Source organism: Ursus arctos, chromosome Y (assembly GCF_023065955.2).
Source record: "Ursus arctos isolate Adak ecotype North America chromosome Y, UrsArc2.0, whole genome shotgun sequence".
NCBI lineage: Eukaryota > Metazoa > Chordata > Mammalia > Carnivora > Ursidae > Ursus > Ursus arctos.
Window position 1 is genome coordinate 25,543,501 of NC_079874.1, and position 20,701 is coordinate 25,564,201.

Sequence of the window (20,701 nt, forward strand, 5' to 3'; positions counted from 1 at the left end):
CTCACTCCTCAGGTGCTCTTGCAGTAAAAGACAATGATATTTTCCTCTCCTGGAAAATGAGTGATAAAACACCACATACAATTCCCAGCTATGTGCCATTCCGGAGCTGTCTGTACTGTGAAAATGTCTAATATAGAACAGCTGGTACCAAAATGCATATTTCACCCCCAATGGTAAATTGTACAGTCAGTATTTCAAATGCTCCTTTTCCCATCAAGAACGATGGGGTAGATTGGCCTCCTGGAAGTAATTAATCTCTGCTCGATGTGGAGCCCTGTTAGGGAGACGTGAGCCCCCAGGATCAGTTAAGAAGTGTGATTTAAAGGGAGTTGCACAGAAAGCTGCCATAAACATAATCATCTATGTAGGAGGTCTCTTGGAGCATTTTCAACACATTTTTGTGTTATAACTCACCCGTGTGAAGTTATAGAAGGACTGTACTTACACAACTTGAGGTTTGATAACATAAAATGAAGAAAAATTAGACCTTAATCTGTGTCAACACCGAGTCAATGAAGTTTTCAACATACTCCATCCCTGGGTCTGGCAGACAATCAGGGCGACGTGGCCAACACCGTGCACAGGTCTGCCAGCTCTGCTTCTCCCTGCCTGTGAGGGCTGTGCTGGAAAGTGTTCCCAGAGACCCCACGGCTCCAGAAACTGACTGTGGCCACATGCCCCTTTCCAGACCCAATGTTCAGGAAGATGTGCGGACAAAAACAACATGACTTAAAGAGAGCTGGTCACTGAATGTGCTCATTCTCCCATCCCCTATAAACCCACGTCAGGAAGCATCTGTGGCTTCCTGGCCTGAAAACTCTAGGGCTCACAGGGTATTAATGATATGTTCCTAAGAGAGCTGTTCAGAATGAGGGAACTGATGGGGGAAGGCCAGGTGACCTGGATGGTCCAGTGACCGGAAAGAGGCAGGGCTGTGCTCCATCCCATTACTGACGGGTTCAGAGCAGAAGGCCCATTTGGAACAGGGAGGCTGGTGGGCATCTGCGTCCTGGGAGAGGAGTCAGCTGGATGAATTACTACAGACCTTTAGGGTACCTTCAGCAGGACCCATTCCAAATCCCAAGTGTGGGCAGTTCCAAAATGGGCTTCCAAAATGACAGCAGCCATAACCAGGACTGGCTCAGGCATTAGGCGGGGCTGAATTCTCCCGGTGACTGAGCTGGACAGGACGTGAAGCGCTCAGGACAGAGGACACGTAAGTCAACTGTGCCTCTGGTTTGGTATCTCATGGGACTTGCCTTTATTTTTGTTTCAAGGGAAATAAACGGGCTTCCTGCAAGAGTACTCTACATAGACAATTGCTCTAGGACTCAAAATAAATGCTATGTGCACTAGAACAATTCTGGCACTCACACAGTCACCGAAGGCGACTGAGTTTTTGACATTATTATAGCACATTTGGACAAAGACACAATCTTTCTAAGAATAAACAACAAAGAGATGCTTGCCTTCCTGGTTTTGCCCACCCCATATGCATGATCATTTTAGCATTAGTTGGCAGCAAAATTCTAGTGGAGCAAAAAATCATTACGTACACTGAAAATGTCAGTCCAGAACCAAAAAAATTAGGACCCTGCTTACTCTTCATTCTCTAGTCTTAGACAATTCCTTGTGGCTGAAAAGCATGTAAGAGATTAACATATCAGTTCTTTTTTACTTTTCAAATTCCACCAAGCTTACCATTTATATGGCTATATGGATCAAAAACAGAATTTTAAATTTTGTTTTTTGGAATTTTGGTTTTTGTAATTCAGGTTTGTTTTTATTTCTGATGCAGACCTGAAACTCCTTTCCCTAAAGTACCCTAGGCACTAACATTTGAACCAGTGCCCAAATCTCTAGGGGTGCACTTTGTTTTCTCAAATGCTCTTATCTCGTGAATAAGGTTAACTGAAAAGATTTTTTCCCCTGTTTTGTTTTCTGTAAATCTCAAAGGTTAGATTCCTGCTAATTTTGCCACAAAAGCATGTTGTACTAATAAATCTCTAGATATATCTGTCTTTGTTCTTGTCAGGGGAAGAAAAACAGCTATGACACATTTTCAGCATTTTTTCTAAAGTGGGTTTTGAGAGGTGAGAGTCATACTGAGTTGTGATATTCTTGCATGGTACACATTTTCTGATGCTATTTTAACAGGATAGATTTAAATAACATAAAATGAGAGCTATTTTTTGGTTAACTGACTTTGATTAAATAAGAATTTACTTCAATCAAATGATAAACGCATGTATATAAGTGACATCCACATAGAAGAAAACTGAATGTAAGTCAAAGATACTACAATTAAATAAACCACCTTAAAGTTTTTTCTTAAGTCAATCGGCAAAGAAAACGTGATGTGGTGGGCACTGAGATCTTAGTCCCTGGCGTAAGTAAGCAGAGCAACACAGAGCTACAGTTCCTTCAGGAGTGTTTGAGGAACCGCCTTAGGTGACTTTGTCTTGACATAGAAATCTTCACTTGACTCCCTCTGATCTCCGTTCAATGTTACTCCCGTAGAAAGTGATTCATTGATTCCCAAAAGCATGCCCCACAATTTACTCCATCTTGTCAGGTAACGGATACATAATTTAAAAAATTTTAAAAATCATTTGCTTAACCCTTGTCTTTTCCAGGAGGCTACATATTCCATGATGCAGAAGATACGATATCTGTTTGGGTTTTTGATTTTGCTCACTCTCTTCTCCCCAGTGCTTAATCCTTGGTACACAGTAACTGTTTAACAAACACTCATGGTAAAATGGATAAGTGAAAAGTGAATTAATGAATACTCACAGTTTGAAACAGCATTCCATTTTCACGCTGAAGAAAAAACATAAGCGACATTTCCCCAGACAAATCACACACAGTTTTTACATCGCCTTCTGTATGACTACCTACATATCTGTTATTTTAAGGAGCCAATAATCCTCAACAATTTGCTTCTCATGAACGGGTGTTCACACAAATTTCTTTTGATGAACGTGTTCCTATGTTACTTATAATTTGAAACACCAAAGGGAGGGAGAAAATCTCTTTTTTCTCAGATCATTTGTCTGAGACATGTCTCTATTTTGTCCTGGCCTTGAAACTCTCCTGGTCTGTACCTGGGGGGATGATTCATGAAACACAGATCGAGTCTTAGTCCCCCAACTCTGTTTATATTGATTCGCCATGCTGTCTGTCTCACGGTGTGTCTATGCCTGTCAGAACGGTAAGGGGATAACATATAGGAACAGTTTTTCAAAACTCCATATATAACTGTTATTGCCACCAGCACCCTCCCCATTCGTGTGTTGAAACCGTAAGCCCTAGTGTTAGAGATGAGGTCCTCTGGGGGTGATGACGTCAGGGGTCACCCCTAGTCAATGGGATTAGCGCCCTTGCCAAGGAGACCCAGAGAGCTCCCTCGTACCTTCCTCCAGGTGAGAACACAGCAAGAAGACGGCTGTCCTTGACCCAGAGAGCTGGCCTTCACCAGATAATGTGCCGGTGCCATGACCTGGGATGTCCAGTCTTCAGCACTGTGGGAAAGCAATGTCTGTTGTTTATAAGCCCCCCAGTCTGCGGTGTTCTGTGGTCGCTGCCCGAACAGACTAAGGCAATAACACACTATTATCATTGAGAATGGCCCATGCAGAGACAGATGCAGACTACGACCGATAACCTCCTGAAATGCACAATATTGTGGGGCTGAGGGAGAAATTGAATACACTGAGAGAAGATGACTCATTCCTATCTTGGTCATTAATCAAACTATTGTATCTGCAAGAGTTTTTCTCACTGACAGCATTTTCTAATTTTAAGGCAAGATGACTATACAAAAAAACCCCAATAAAACAAATACAAATCACAATTTTTTACAACTACCTTCCTGAACAATTATTTAAAATGTCAGGTGGTAATTAAGTCCCGGTGTTTAAAAGAACTGGAATAGTCAGCTTTCTGTGGTAACGGCCATTTCAGGCATTCCAGGGCCTGAACTGATTCAAGCCTTTGAAACTTTACTTTTTTGGATATTCATGTTTAAAGGTCAGAATTTCCACGACTACTGGTAGGAAGCTTCTTTTGCTGGGTTTCTACCAAGTCCCAACACTGGTTTGCAACCGTGAGAACCTGGTTTCTATGCATCTTCCTTCTTTTTATTCCTCGTTAACTCATACTCAAAGAGGGGGTATGACAGGCTCACCCACAGTCTATAAAACGTTTCCTTGTGTTCAATGTGAGGGATGTGGCTGAGAACTTGAGAATTAAGCCCGAGGTAAGAAATTCACAATTACAGAGAACGTGACCTTCGTGGTGCACTCATGTCAGTTACAAACGTCGGGCTTACCGATCTCTCAGCAAGGTGGAGGAGATCAACACGAAGCTGGTTTCTTACGATCACCGTTGTGCCTTCTCATCATCATTGCTCTTCCGTTGAATCTGTTTTGCTGGTCACCCAGAAATAAAATAATAGATGACATCATATATCAACATATATATATCTTGATAATAGATACATAATATTATAGAATATATAATGCATATATATACTATATAATCCATATGTAAATAAAATCATATATATTTGCCTACTATCCAGTTATACGTATGGTGTTTCACGTTACTTATACAAGAATACAAATAGTGCCCAAATCTTGTTCTTTGTATACTTGGCTCTTGACTGTAATATTTTATTTTTTTTAAGTTTATGCATTTTTTTTTTTTTTTAGTGATGTCTATATCCAACGTGAGGCTTGCATTCACGACCCCGAGATCAAGAGTTGCATGTTTTTCCAACTGAGCCAGCCAGGCACCCCCTGATTGTAATATTTTATAGTAACAAACAAAACCATATTCAAGTGAAATCTTGGTGCCCACAGTCCCTTGGAGTGCTCACACACTTGCTAGCAATCCACCTGCCAGAGTCTAACACAGAGATGTTCCCGTGGGACAAAAACATAAGTGTTTAGTATTCATCAGAAACTAAAACAATGTGGGGCATTTGATACAAATCTACAAAACCATATATTGTTTATGATGAATATTGACTCAAGCCCCTAGCTAATCTTACATGAATCATCTTGCGAGGTGCCAAAATATGCAAGATAAGATAATGTTTGTGAGCCTGTGTTTACTTTACATGATAGCACTGCTTACATCTAAATGCTGGAAAAATAAAATTTTTAAACAGAATAATTACAATAACGTATCCCTAGGTTTTAGTGTTACAGCAGAGTCAAATATTGGCCATATTGGATTTGCTAAGTTTACACGTTGTTGTCAAATATTCTGTGAGAAGAGAAAAATTCAGCTTATTTCCGAAAATCATAGGGTTTAGAAAGGGAGTTGTTACTCTGTGATAAGAATGAATGCTTTATATTCCAAAGCAGATAAGGTTTAGGGTTTTTCACTGTTCACAGATAAGTCATGAATCTATAAACTGGGAGTACTACTGAAAATAATCTCAGCGGGCACCTGGGTGGCTCAGTCGGTTAAGCGCCGCCTTCGGCTCAGGTCATGATCCCGGGGTCCTGGGATCCAGCCCTGCATCGGGCTCCATGCTTAACCAGGGAGCCTGCTTCTCCCTCTCCCTGCACCCTGCCCCATTCATGCTCTCTCTGAAATAAATAAATAAAATCTTAAAAAAAAAAAGATAATCTCATTCAATTTTTTAATTTTCAGGATCTGAGACCCCTGAAATTTCATTGAGTCTCAATATGTAAACCCAATCCCCAGCAAATGGATGTCAAAGGGAACTCAGAGAAGCTTCCAGATCACCTTCGCTATGTGCTATTGTTAGCTATGCCTTTGCAAAGTTCCCAAGCTGCCCACTTGCAAAGCCCTCGAGGTGACTCTACTCCAACTCTCCCTTGCTATACTTGAAGTTTGCACAGGTATCTCAGGAACTTCAAGCATGTTGCAAACATTCATGACATGAAAGCATGTGAAGCATGTAAAGGGCATAACTTGAAGAAGATAAATATTAGCTCCACTTGACCGTGATGTCAAATAAGGTAGGCGCTGCCCAAACTCATGCCAGGCCTGTGGAACTGGAAGACAGTCTACAGATTCCTTCAGTGACTAGAACCACACCATTCCTGGCTTCCCTCATGACCTCGTGGAAGGCATTTCCTCCTTGTGGAAGGAGTTACAACAAAGCCCTACAGGTGTACCGTATCCGGAGCTAGCATGACCACAAAACGCTACTGAGAACTGAGATGTCAAACAACCATTCAGATGACAGTCGAGTCTAAGTCACATTGTGCCCAAGTAATACGTGCAGTTAGCTGTTCACAAATGAGGAACAGGGACCTACCTGTCCATGCGTTGACCTGCTGGTTGACAAGTGAAGAGAGACGCAGAAAGTCTCCTATTTGCTTACTTTGATTGAGTAAGGGGTCCAATGCAAACAAACTACAGACTGAAAAAGGAAACAAAATGCAAGTACATGAGTAAGTACTAGAACAAGGTCTATCTGTGCTAGGCATTGTGAACCATAAAGAACAAACCATGGGGGCTCCTGGGTGGCTCAGTCGGTTAACTGTCTGCCTTCAGCTCTGGTCATGATCTCAGGGTCCTGGGATCGGGTCCCCCATTGAGGTCCCTGCTCAGTGGGGAGTCTGCTTCTCTCTCTGCCCGTCCTCTCCCTGCTCGTGCACTCGCTCACTCTCAAATAAATAAAATCTTTAAGAAAAAAAAAGAATAAGCCATGGCTCTTGTCCTTTAGGGGTCTGCATCTAAGTAAGAATGATGGGCTTCAGAATACCAAATAGGTTTTAAATAACAAGCTGGAGATGACCCAAAGAACAGACAGATTTTAGTCCGTCTGTATGGGGCTCAGGGTCATGGGGCAAGGAATATGGAGTGACCAAGCCTCAGTTTTCTGTAGATTAAATTAGTTTGGATATATGAAGACACTGGCTGCCTAGCTGATCTTCATTCATCAGAGTAGCAACAGGAAGCCAGTTCACTGTCAAGAATCCTCACGTCACCTCCAAGAACACCCATGGAATACACCTCTGTCCCCAGAACTGAATTTACCATAAAGCCAAAAGGGGGAAGGAATCCCCTGCTCAAGTGAGTCAAATGTTTCTTCTCTTGATTCTCATTTCTGCCCTTCGATTTGCATTTCTCAAGCTCAGTTGGGAAGAGGAAACCCGTCCTTCCCTAGAAGAAATGCCTCCCACTACACCATGCAGCGGGGAGCCTTTGCTTCTGGTCCCAACAGATTGATTTCATCACAATGCCAGAACTGACTATTTATTCACATTTATTCATTCACTTATTGAGTGTCTATCAAATATTTGAGAGAAAAGCTCATTTCCGGCACAGGAGTCTATCAGTACAATGCTGAACAACACAGGCAGGGCTCCTGCCCTTAGGGATTTTGGCGTGGCCTCTGTGGGCTTTCCACAGCGTAAAGGCGCAGGTCCTGCAGTCTTACACCACTGCATATGGCGCAGCCCAGACCTTTACGCTCTTGCACATCTTTCTCAAGTCTTCATGTTTGGAAATAAGTGTGCACACTGGGACACACACAGCTGGACTAAGACCATGAAACACTTGGAACTGAACATCTTTAAGGACCATGTATTTTATAATCATATTGAGAAAAGCAACATCCTTCTGAAAAAAAAAAATTGCACATTCCATAGGTGTGACTCAACAATGGACCGTGTCACAATGAATCCTATCTCCCGGGCCTCTCTGCCTCCAGAGAAGGGGTTTGCTAGGAAACGTCCCCAAAACTGCTTTATAGAAAGGGTGGGATCGTCCAATGAGGGCACAGCTGGGAAGTGTTCGTCTGGCCTGAGATGGGCCTGGCGCCATCATGGGCAGGGGGTGACCTGGGATTCAAAGAGGAGGCTGTTATTCTGCGTGGTAAGGAATCCATGGGTTTGGGTGTGCTATGGGAGAGGGGGTGGTCATGTGGAGTATGTGGAAGGAGACGGTCATGTCCAGAGACTTGACCAGGCAGATGGAATATTCCCTTCATGGGGAGAAGCCCTAAGGGGTGAGAGTTTGACCACACTGTGTAAGTCTGGGAAGTCAGACTATCTTTATCTACTTTTCACTCCTCCCCCAGCATTCTGCAAAGTCTTGAATCTCAAATGCAAGGGTGTGACTTTCTTCTGGAGATATTGAGGAGGCATTAAAGACAATTCAGAGGTCATCAAAGCATCACCAGGACAGGGATGTGCCTGTGTGCTGCCAGCTGTGGGGTTTCCAGAACCACCCTAACAGGCCGTGGCCTCAGGTTCCATCTACCAGCCTGTGCCTCGCTTATTAGCCTTTCCCTGCCATGTATCCTTCTGACACATAGCAAATCAAGGGCATCAGGCCGCTGCAACCTCCTAAGCTTTTGAAAGAAATCCTGAGCAATGTCTTTCAGACCCAGAGCAAGGGCATTCTGACAGCTGCTTTACTAGAAGGGCATTTTTCACCCTGGTGAAAAGCGGTATAAGAAAATGTCAGGTTGACATTGATATCCAGGTATAAAGCAGAACAAAATCGTGGTAATCATGGTGACGATATGTGTCCACACAATAAAATATTCACTGATGATTTTTCTTTATTTGACACTGTGTTATATTAAGAATGTGGTAGCTCTCTTTCATAAACCTCTTTTTCATCTTTCTGCCCAAGGAGACACCGGGTAGGAATCATCTGAAATATGGAAATTCCAGAGAGAGAAGCTCCCTCCAAACCTGACCGTGTTTTGTGGAGAGACTGGACTGAAGGGAATGAAGTGAAGGGCATTCTAGAGTTGCTGAGTGCCAAAGTCAGGTATAAGTGATTTTCTCTAAGAGTGTGTGTGTATAAGAATGAATATTCGCACCCACGCACAGATATGCTTATAAAGATACATAATGAGACAATGTGTCTTACTGTATTTGTTTGAATCAACATGCTTTGGGGTAAAACTCAATTCATCACGAGCTCCAGTTAAGACAGACAGCACATGCACGTCTCTGCTCCTCACTTTTCCTATATTTTTACAGAAACCACCACCTCCACCTCTAGTAGGGGAGGGAGGCTAAGAATTTTGTTTTAAATATTCTAGGAAAATATATGCAGAAAGTTTTACTAGGTTCTATTAGTTATTCCAACTGCTGAATACAGAAGAGTCATTTCAAAAGTAACCGAGACCTGGTGCTTGAGGTCTTACAGGCGAGATGACGGGGTGGGTTGTACCGGAAAGAGAGGTTTGCATAATAGTACCTCCCAGGGCCGGGGCTCAGGCTGGGCAAGCTGGGGACGGCCTTCCTAGCTGTACGACTTCAAGTCCGTGCAGGCTAAGGACCTGTTAATGAGTGAGTGCATGGGGCAGAAGCTCAAATCGGCACTACGTATATTGCTTAGAAAACAGAGACAGAGCTTTTGAATTGCAAATTTTGAGGTAGAATCCTGGCTCATGAGAATGTTCGGCCAAATTATTTGCAACCTGGGATGTAAAAATATGCAGCAAAGTCTAGACCTGTCCTATTTACGTTCTGTTTTTGCTGCTGCAAAAGTTTTTTTTTCTTTCTTTTCTTCTCTTCCCCTTAAAGAAAGTGACTGGGCTGGCGTGTTCATCAAAGCAATTTAGTGGGAGTGCACTTTGACAGACTGCATTAACAATGTTGACTTGTGAAAACAAAGGGTACTTTTATAATGCACATAAATTATGTGCTTTTAAAACACTGAAGGTTCAGAGTTCTTTAATGATACTCAAGCAGAGCAGAATGGAGTTTTGCCTATTTTTCATTTTAGCACTTCAAAAGGTTTTTTTTTTTTAGGATTCCACGGCTGACAAAACTCCAACAAAAAAGATAGCACAGCGCATTATGGTTTCCTATTTGCATTTATTAAAATTAAATTTAAGTCAACACATACTTATTAAGTAGCAGCCGTGAGCCCAAGACCGTGCTGCATACTACCAAGGACAAGAGGGTGGGCTGCTGCACGATGTCAGGAGACCTTCAGGGGAAAGTATGTTGTCCCATGAGTAGTTTACGTGACGCAATGAAAAGTGTGAAGCATATCACTTGGAAAAGTATTTTTTTTTCAAGATTTTATTTATTTATTTGGTGGGGAGTAGACAGAGAGAGGGAGAGGGAGAAGCAGACTCCCCGCTGAGCAGGGAGCCCGATGCAGGACTCAATCCCAGGACCCTGGGATCATGACCTGAGCCGAAGGCACACGCTTCACCGACTGAGCCATTCTGGCGCCCCTGACTTGGAAAAGTATTGTGTGATTTTGAAGAAGCCCTTGAGTATATCTGGTTGAGGGTTCATAACATAGTTTATTTAAAACCAAGTTGTGATCTACACATTTCTTCAGGAATGGGTACAAAAGAAGCAAATACGGAGAGAAATTCCATAAGCAAAATCAGCATGAGCCAAGGGCACACCCAAGCCGTGTTGTGCTGGACATTCTGATTTCGTGTCTAAAGCACATATAGAGGAAGCAGCAGAGACAAAGCTGGATAAAAAGGGCAGCAACAATTAAAAATACCAGAACGCTATGAAGATTTGGTAAGAAAATGCTACGATCAGAGCTGTGCTTCATATAACTACTCCTAAAATGGTGTGCGGTTGGACTGGTGTGAGATACGAGAGGAGCCACCAGAGTCAAGGTCAAATAGCTCTTTCATGATTTAGAAGAATTTGAAAATGATACAGACAACAATGAACTCGACACATGTCAGGAAACAAACACATGTATAAACAGATATGATTTACAGCAACATCAAAGATACCAAATACCAAGAAATAAGTCTAATTATATGAGATCTTTTACACAGGAAACAACATAAAAATACCGAAAGAATTTAAAGAAGACCTGAGTAGAAAAAGAGATCACGTTTCTAGGTTGGAGGACCCGATATTTTTAAGGTGCCCATCCTTCCCAGTTTGATTTATAGGTTCCGTGTAATCCCGATCCATATTTCATCAAGCTTTTTGTGGCAATTGAGAAGCTGAGTTCTAACGTTTACGTGGAAGGCCAAGGGCCTAGCTTAGCCAAGGTTCTCCTGAAGATCAAATGTCAAGGGCTTAAATTACCAGATACCAAGACATACAATGAAGCTACAGTAATCAAGACAGTAGCACCTTTGATAAACACATAAAACAAGATGAAAGGAAGTAGCACAAGAGGAGACAGAGAGATGTGTGCATCACAGTGCGGAATCTGTAGGAGGACCCATTTACAGTCAGCTTATGTACGAGAAGGCACCACGTCAATTCACTGCGGGGAAGGACTGCCAACTAAGGAAGTCATTTTGGTTCCACTGGACACTGATACTTTAAAAAAGGAATCAGTACCTTTACATCAAATAAATTGATATAAAATAGATCAAAGACCATCTGTAAAATGTAAATAGTGCAATGTATGGCACAAACCAGGACAATATGTTTATGAACTTGCGATATACAACGATTTTTAAATAGGACACACAAATCAGTAGGCATAAAAGAAAAAAAAATGGTAAATTGGTCTTCATTAAAATTAAGAACTTTTGCTCATCAGCAGACATCATCAGAAAAGGTAAAGGGTAACACAGAAAAGTAGGACATCATAGTCTCAAAAAAAATATATAAACAAAAAAACTAAAACCGAGTATCCACAGTACATAAGGTACTATTCCCACAAACCACAAAAAAAGACAATTGAATTAAACATTTTCCAAAGACGTGAACCGACACTTTCCACATGAGGATTTCTGAATGGCCAATAAGCTCATGAACAGTTACGCAACATCATGACTCAGCAGGAAAATGCCAATGAAAGCCAGAGTGCATACCACTGCCCAGCCACTAGAATGGATGACACTGCAGCAAGAAAACTGAGCATTTCAAGTATCCACACGGCTGTGAAGGGACGGAAAGCACACACATGGCTGGTGGCAGCGTAAACTGGCACAAGCACTTTGGGGAACTGTTTGGCAGTGTCAACTAAAGCCAAACACGGAGTGACCCCCCCAACAGGCAGCAGTTACCTTCCTGGGTGCGTAGCTACGACCACTGCACACATATGCCCAACAAAGGCAGGAGAGCGGTCATCGCGCCGTTATTGGAACAAGCCAAGTCACCATCAACAATGCAATGGATAAAACCAACTGCAGTATGTTTTTACAAAAAACATTACCGGGTAATAAAAATGCAACGAACTACTACTGCATGGAACAACATGAACGAATCTCAGAGACATAATCATGAGCAAATGAAACAAACAAAAGTGGGCTGCATGACCGTTTATCTACAGGTTACGAAAGGCTCTGCTAATCTGTACCAGTGGATGTGTGCATGGCGGCGACTCTGGGTGAGAAGGTGATACTGACTGAAAAGGAGAGCAGTGGAGTCTTCTGGGGTCCTGGGAAGATTTATATTTTGACCAGAGTGATAGCAACATAGATATATTCATATGTAAAATACCACTGAATTTCACACTTAAAGATTTGTACAGTTTATGTATATTATGCCTCAAACATAGTAATTTTTAAAAATCTCTGATTTTCCCCTAAACGTTCCATTTTAACAACAACAAAAAAACTGTTTATACAGGCGTTTTTAAAAGAAAGGGGACAAAAAAAAATCAATTTCTGGTTCTTGTTTCCCAGAATTCCATGCGCATATACATTTTCAAATACTATGAATTTCAGCAAAATGATGGAGAAGAAATATATTTTCTTCACTTTATTGGGAAAAAAAGGGACTCTGAGGCTATTAAGGACTATTGCAATCACTGCAATGATTGGACACGTAAAATGAAACTATCTCCTTTTATAAAAATTATTGCCCCGATCATATTATATATTGGTATTTCAAAGGGAATGCTACCCAAAAGAATTATATTGTACCTGACCATTCACAGCCCTCATTTCATTTCAAATATATCTTAAAGTTATCCCTGGAAAGAAAATGGCCCTTTGGTAATATACATGACATCAGGTGCTGAATTTGCAAAGATGGGCAATTTTGACTGGAATAAATTCATAATAGCAGTAATAAGTTTCAAATAGATAGGCCAATATTCATTTTATACACCTTTCCTTCACTCTTTGGCACATAAAAACACTTATGGAAAACTTGACCGAAGGGTCTAAAGGCTCACACGTGAAAGTGATTCAAATTTAATCTTAAAGCAGGTACGTAACGAGGTAAAATGCAATCTCATCACTGGAAAATTCTTGTTGGTCAGTAGTTTCGGGATCCAAATGATTTTCAGTAAGTATATTCCATTAGGCTCTTGCCACAGAGAAACACCATCTCGGGATTTTTTTTTTTTTTTTATTAAGTTTTTTGTTTTATTTCCAGTATAGTTAACATACTGTGTGGCATTAGTCTCAGGAGTATAATAGAGTGATTCAACAATTTAGACATTACTCAGTGGCTCATCATGATAAGTATGCTGTTAAGTCCTGTCCCCTCGTTCCCCCACCCCCCTGCCTACCTCCCCTCTGGCAACCACCACTTTATTCTCTGTAGTTAAGAGTCTGTTTCTTGATTTGTCTCTCTCCCCTCCTTTCTCTTCCCTATGCTCATTTGTTTTGTTTCCTAAATTCCACATATGAGTGAATTATATGGTATTTGTCTTTGTCTCACTGACTTATCTCACTTAGCATTATACTCTCTGGCTCCATCCATGTTGATGCAAATGGCCATCTGAGGATACTGTAACGACAATAATTCGATATTCCCAGAAGCAAACAGTACTGGAGTGCTTTCCGTGTGCAGGCACATCAGACGCAGTGACTGCAGGTCCTAACGTGCTAGGAAGCAGAGCCAGGACTCGAACACATGGCTTCGTGGGTCCAAACCCTGCGACTTTTGATTTTGTCTTCTCTCAAATAACATAAGAGGCAACAGGGCACTGCAGTCAAGATCAAAGGTGGCAGTATTGAAGAAGAGCCAGTTTCCTTCCTGGCTCTGCCAATCATGACCTCTGGGAACTTGGGCAGATCTCAGCCTGGTTCCTTGTATAAAAAGGACCAATGATAATACCAACCTCACTGAGTTATCATGAGAATCGGATGGCATAATGCATGGCAAGACGGTGACATGGTGTCCTCCATATAGTGACCAAACCACGTTTATTACCCTGTTATGTTTGGGTGGGGGCAAGTTTTCTTGCTGTATCCTCAGAGGTTTCTCTGTGGGCACACATTTCTGGTGTTTTCTGTGTGTCCTAATCTCTTCTTAGAAGGACACTAGTCATATTGGATAGGGCCCACCCTCATGGCCTCATTTTAATTTAACTACATCTTTAAATACCCTATCTCCCCTATCTCCACAAGCAAGCACACTCTGAAATACTATGGATTTTAGGGGGATACAGAGAAAAATTAAGGAGTGCATCGGGACAGGAAGCTCAGCAGAGAAGAGGGTAGTCTGTGTTGCAAAATATAGTCAGAGAAGTCCATTCTGATAAAATGGCACATGGGCCCAGATCTGGAGACGTTAAGGATCAAGTCAAGTAGGTGTCTGGAGAGAGTGGTCTGGGCAGAAGGACCCGAGAGGAAAGTCTTGGAGGCAGGAGGAAGCTCGGGTTTTTCACCAAACAGTGAGGGAGAGCATGTAGCTGAACCGAGTGAACAAGGGGATTGGAAACAGGGCATCGGCCCATCTCCTGGAGGCTTGTCGGCCATCGCGGCCTCGCCTTTGGTTCTGGGAGACTCTGGAAATCACTGGTGGGCTTTGAAGGGAGGAGCGCCATGCTCTGACTTCGTCTTGAATCAGTGAGGAGTAGAGAGAAAGTATACATCAGTTCACGTGAGTGGAACCACCATGTCTCTCTTCAGTGCAGTGGGTGGTGACGCCTCCCGCCCGGCTCCACACCATGGAGGACACCCCAACGCCGTGGTGCTCACTGGCCTCTAAGTGTCAGAGGGAGGGCGGGGGCAGGTGTCTCTAACATTCAAGAACACGTACGGGAAACCAAGTCTTTCACTTGAGGCCATCATCTGATTTCTTATCATCATCTCTGTAGATTTCCTTGTTTTAACCAAACCAATCACTGGATCTTCCAGTAACCTCCCACCACTGTATTTTACAATATGTAGACGGTATCTTATAAGCGAATCACTGAATTATGGCTGGCCAACACAGAAAGCCAGGCATTTCCACAAGGCAGTGTATGTCTGAGGGTAAAATTTATCTGTAGTTTGCAAGACAATACCTACCTTATGCCATAAATTGCTACTGCGCGGTGATGTTTAAAAGAGATTTGAATTACAGTATCACATTATTGAAAACCCGATAAATGTAATTTAAGTGATTTTCTCCCCTAAAATAAGGCAGTCAGTCAATACACCAGATACTCTATATATACGAGCTATATTTCACTTGAAATAAATAGTGTGTCCCAGAAACTTATTGGATGGTTTAACTAGGGAGATTCATTATTTCCTTTTTCTTATAGTAGTGGGATAATGGGATAGCCAATTCATCTGCAGATCACTACGATTAGTAAGGCTCGCTTTAATAACTATCCTGAAATTAGTAGGGCCTGGGCTAAGATGTTTCAAGCCATGAGAATAAGTGAGATGTTGGAGAAGAGACGATAAATCAAGGCTGGATATTGCCACCACGAAATATGGGCAGCATAATCGGACTGACTTATAAGATTTTTCTACAGAATTCTTTGGGGGAAGAAACCAGCTTTTCCATTACAGTTCCAAGATCCTCCTTGCTCTTGCTGACATCGCCTATTAGTGACCTGGATTATGTTCATGACACTTAGGAACACTCTGGATTTCATCGTGTTTGCAAAATGTTACTCACGGAGCAAAGTGCAGGCTGATACGGAAGTGTGCTGAGCTAGTATAAGGTTACTCTGACTAAGTGGATTCAAAGCTGTATGTTTTGACACACGCTGGAAAAGGCTAAGCTACGGAACGGCGGACAATGAAGAAACAGAGCTCACGCTTGCTCCTTGCCACAGGGCATCACGCTCCCTCCTCACGAAGACCGTAGTGACATTTTAAGGTTCCTTTCTCATCTAAATCTGGATTTTGTACGACAATGTGCATACGCATTTCGAAAAGCATCACTCACGGTGACGTGGTCGAGAAGATGATTCACATATCCAACTTTTAATCAAATATGTTCTGTGACATTAACTCACATAATTTAGAATTGCAATGGCCATCCTTCCAGAAACTGGTTATCTGCCTACAAACATTCTGCGGCTTTTCCAACAGCCGCCCCCGGGTGAGTGGCAGTGCTGGCCATTGAGGCTGTTTGCATTCCTAATGTTGTTCCTGGACATTAGCACCGGATTCAGATAATCCTGTGCTTTTTTTTTTTTTTTAATTCTCTTTTATTACGATGATAGGATAAGATTTACCAAAATATTCCATCTGCAGGGTTTAAGCACAGTAAGAAATAAGAGCATTTAAGTACCCAAGTAGTGGTAAACAGTTAATCCAATAAGCCTAATCTTCTATCAGTTATTTCCGAACTTCAGTCTGGTCTTCTCTTCTTCTGATGAACCATTAAGTCCTGCCATGGGTGACACCTACGCCGAGGTGTCCTGGATCTCTCGTAAGGAAAAGCCATTTCTCTGCACCAAGAAGTTATTTCTCCTGTCTTTTCCTTCCCTTTACAGCAGAGTGGAGCGAGAAAAACACCGATGCTTCTGCAAACCTGTAGGATACTGGCTCATGTCCTCAAACAGATTCTCTCCAAAGTGGCAACCATCTTCCAGCATGGAAACCATTTGGGAAAACCACAGAAAGCACCTCAGAGTTCTTGACAACAGAGAGCTGTCTTCCTTTATCCCAGAAACGACCCTTTCGGGAAGGGAGAACAGGGGTCGTGATCGCCATAGTCCAAAACAAAATACGCCCAGAGAATATACAGTTGGGCGATGACCAGACAGCCATCGGTGGGGTGAAAGTTCTGGTAGATGAGGCCTTTGGATGCCTCACTTGGAGATTTGTTCTAATTCTATGTATTCACGTCATAGCATTGCAGTTTCAAAATGTATTGTTTTCAAGCTTTCTGGTTAAGTTTGTTCTGTGCCCACCAATCTAAGTGGATAGAGATACTGCTATATCCCCAAATTCCTATGTGGAAGCCTGAATCCCCAGCGAGGCTGTATTTGGATCCATGCCCATGAGGAGGGAATAAAGGTTAACTGGGGTCAGTGGGTAGGCTCTGAATCTGATAGGGCTAGAGCCACTATAAGAACAACAAGAGACCACAGTCTCTCTCTGTCCGTGTCAGGACATTTTGAGAAGTGGCCATGAGCAAGCCAGAAAGAGAGCGCTCACACAGCAAACCATGCCAGACCTGCATCTTGGATCTTCCAGCCCCCAGAACTGCGAGGAAATACATTTGTGGTTCAAGCCACGAAGCCTGTGGTACTTTGTTACGGCGCCCGAGCAGACGAATATGCACGTATTTTTTTTTAAAAAGATTTTATTTATTTATTCGACGGAGATAGAGACAGCCAGCGAGAGAGGGAACACAAGCAGGGGGAGTGGGAGAGGAAGAAGCAGGCTCACAGCAGAGGAGCCTGATGTGGGGCTCGATCCCATAACGCCGGGATCACGCCCTGAGCCAAAGGCAGACGCTTAACCGCTGTGCCACCCAGGCGCCCCAATATGCACGTATTAGTCCGAGTTCAAAAGTGTCCACCATCTGTTTTCTCGCATATGAAAATCATGCATTGCTACTATAGATATTATATACATATATACACATAGGTACACAAACACATATAGTTGGGGAAGGTAGAATAACAGCCTCCAAAGACGTCCACGTCCTAATCCCCAGAACCTGTCACTACGTCACCTTCCATGGCAAAAGGGACTCTGCGGGTGTGACTAGGTGAAGGACCTTGAGATGAGGAGAGGATTCTACTTATGCAGGTGGGCCGATGCCATCACCAGGGCCTGGCAAGAGGGAGGCAGGAGGGTAGGAATCAGAGAAGGAGGCGTGACCGCAGAACCAGAGGCAGCGTGCTGGGAGGAGACCCATAAGCATGGAATGCTGGAATGCAGGGTGTCTCTAGAAGCAAGAAACCAGAGACCACATCTGCCCCTAGGCCTCCAGAGGGAACACATCCTTACCACGTCTCAATTTTAGCCCCGCTGACTGCAAGAACCTCAAGATCTTCACTTTGGGTTGTTTACAACAATTACAATTTGTGCTGAGCTATTAAAGCAGCCACAGGAAAACAGTACATTTTTTTCTAAAAAGAAACTCCGGGGGCACCTGGGTGGCTCAGTGGGTAAAGCGTCTGCCTTCAGCTCAGGTCATGATCCCGTCGTCCTAGGATCGAGCCCCATGTCGAGCCCCACACTGAGCCCCACACAGAGCCCTGCATTGGGCTCCCCGCTCGGCAGGAGCCTGTCTCTCCCTCTGCCCAGTGCCCCCTCACCCCGGTCGTGCACGCCCTATTGCTTTCTCTCTCAAATAAATAAAATCGTTTTAAGAAATAAGTGAAAGGAACCTCTGGGAGCAGAGTTATTGAAATAAAATGCTAAAAATTACACTGAATTCAGAGCCTACCATTAAGGTTTGAGGACGGGCTCTTGCAAAGCCTCACCGACAAAGAATCAGGCATCTACATGTTTTCAACGATAACTGAAAAAAGGAAAAAAGACTTAAACCCTAAATGCATGCTCATATGTGTCTTCAGAAAGCAACGACTTAAACCTTCCATGGTGCGTTCTGCATTTCTAGCATCAGGAGAAAACGCTGCCACACGTACGGACATATTTTGAAGCAGAAGGTGCAGCAGGAGGAATCAGGAGGACCTGCACGGTTCCGCGGGATGACCCAAGGACCTAACTCTGGCGTCCTCAGTCACACAAAGAGCCTCTCTGTTGCTGTTTCGCGTAACTGAAGAGAGAAAGATGCCCCTTCCTGTTTATTTTGGACAGTCAGCACATTGGGAGCTGGTAATTAGTGTGAGTCTCTCCCCTTGTGGATAAAGTCAGCAGGAAGTTGTTCGAAAGGGAACACTGCACTTTTAACATTTCAGGTAATTTTTCCAACCTTGAAACATTCACGCTGGTAAAATAAGTGCCTTTGGAAAAAGGAGAGAGAGCTAGTTATGTTGTCCTTTACTGTAGATCGAAAGAAAAGAGTCCTTGGAAAACAAAGGTCAGAGGTCACGGTCTTCCAACCCTAAACCTGAAATCCGGAAGTCTCCCTGTTTGGGGCTATGCCTGGATGCACCGTGACTCCCCAAGCCTGTGGCTATCAGTCATGACCTCCGCCATAACGGCTCAGCCCCCTGTGAATATCTCAGTCATGACGCTGAGCGTAGCTCACTGCCTTGCGGTGACCAGTTCCGAGTCCTCTCCCCTTGTTGGTTGGCAAACCAGTGGCCGTTAGGGAACAGGGTCTGGGACTGAATTCCGCATGTTTTTTTCCATTTCTCTCTATGGCACGTGTATACACAGTATTTGGTATACAGCAGGCACTCGATAGTGTCAGTCATTATCTCCTGCTCCTGCTTCCTACAGGCTTGTGTGGGCCCCTGGCACTGTTCATTGCTTGGGGAGCCTGTCTCCCCAACCTTCCTCCTGGGACCTTTGTGCCCAGAGAAGCGTGAGGCACCAACGTTCTCCTGCATCAGAACCAGGGATCCTTGGAGGGACCCAATCCTGGCCCCACGGCGCTGCTGTTCTCTAACTCGGAACAAACAACTCCATGGTATCTGCCTTTAGTCTGTGGCTTTGAATTTCCAGCTTTTCCCTGTCACCCCAGTACCTCCAAATGAGATCATTTCATTAGATCCCCAAATAAGACCCCGCCCTTCAAAAAGATGGCATTTGGGATAACACACTGTTCAGACATTCAAAGAACACTGAAGGTGCACTCCACCTCCCTTCCTTTCCAAGAAGCATATTTACAAAGTATGAATGGGTTGTAAATCTCCATCGCAGGGAGAGTAAAAGGTAGGATTTGGGGAGACGGCAGGGGTGACAAGGTTCTGAACCTGTGAAAAGTCTTATGATTTTGGTTGTCAGGGGGCGTGTGGCCTGTCAGGGTGCAGAAAGCAAGCAGTGGAACACCAGAGTGCAGCGGGGGTTCGCTAGGGAGGCGGCCCGATGGAAGCAGGAGCCTGCTTGGGGCACACCATTTCGCACAGCAGAAATCTCCTAGACTGAGAAGAAATATGCCAGTCATCTTAGGAAATATAGGAATTCAAAAGCAAACTTTACAAACAGACACTCCTCAGAAGAGCCGTCCTTGATTCTTGGCTGGGCCCTGCTAGGTGTAGACAGAAGCCACCACTGGGACAGTCATGTATTTCTTGAGGACCAAACGCTTTCCAGATTGATGTCAGTGTTGGTGTCCAGACTACATATGTAGTTTCCCATGCCAGCAACTGTCCTTATGCGAAAATACACCTCCACTTCACCTGTCATTGTGCAAGTAATAGCACGTTTCGAGCTCTAAACTTTTGAGAGAAGGGACGCTTTCTAATGTTTAACATGTATTTCCTTTTTCTAGAACAGTCTAACATCACTTGAGGAGCCATGATGCTTATCAGCTAATGACTTAATACCCCCATTAGATCTTCAAAAGGTAAAGTTTCATTTACTGAACTTCATAAATGCATTTAAAAATATCGAGAAATTACTAATTTGGAAATGCATCTGATCATTCTTTTTTTTTCAAAATTTTAATGCAGGTGTTTTTTGTTTTTGTTTTCAACAAAGCCCCAACGTGAGGCTTGAATTCATGACCCTGAGATCAAGAGTCGCAAGCTC

The 20,701-nt window shown here is 43.2% G+C and overlaps 1 long non-coding RNA gene across 4 annotated transcripts in view; it reads right to left on the reverse strand.

The window, feature by feature from the left end:
• Positions 1 to 1,740: 1,740 nt before the first annotated feature.
• Positions 1,741 to 20,701, reverse strand: part of LOC113240757 (uncharacterized) — a 377,699-nt gene continuing 358,738 nt past the window's right edge. For 3 of the 4 annotated variants that reach the window (XR_007188406.2, XR_007188407.2, XR_007188405.2), the window contains 3 exons: positions 6,302 to 6,406; positions 4,334 to 4,433; positions 1,741 to 3,524 (listed from right to left, as the gene is read on the reverse strand). This is a non-coding gene — a long non-coding RNA (uncharacterized LOC113240757). The remainder of the gene's footprint in view (positions 3,525 to 4,333; positions 4,434 to 6,301; positions 6,407 to 20,701) is intronic. The other variant, XR_003311284.4, reaches the window with a different exon arrangement.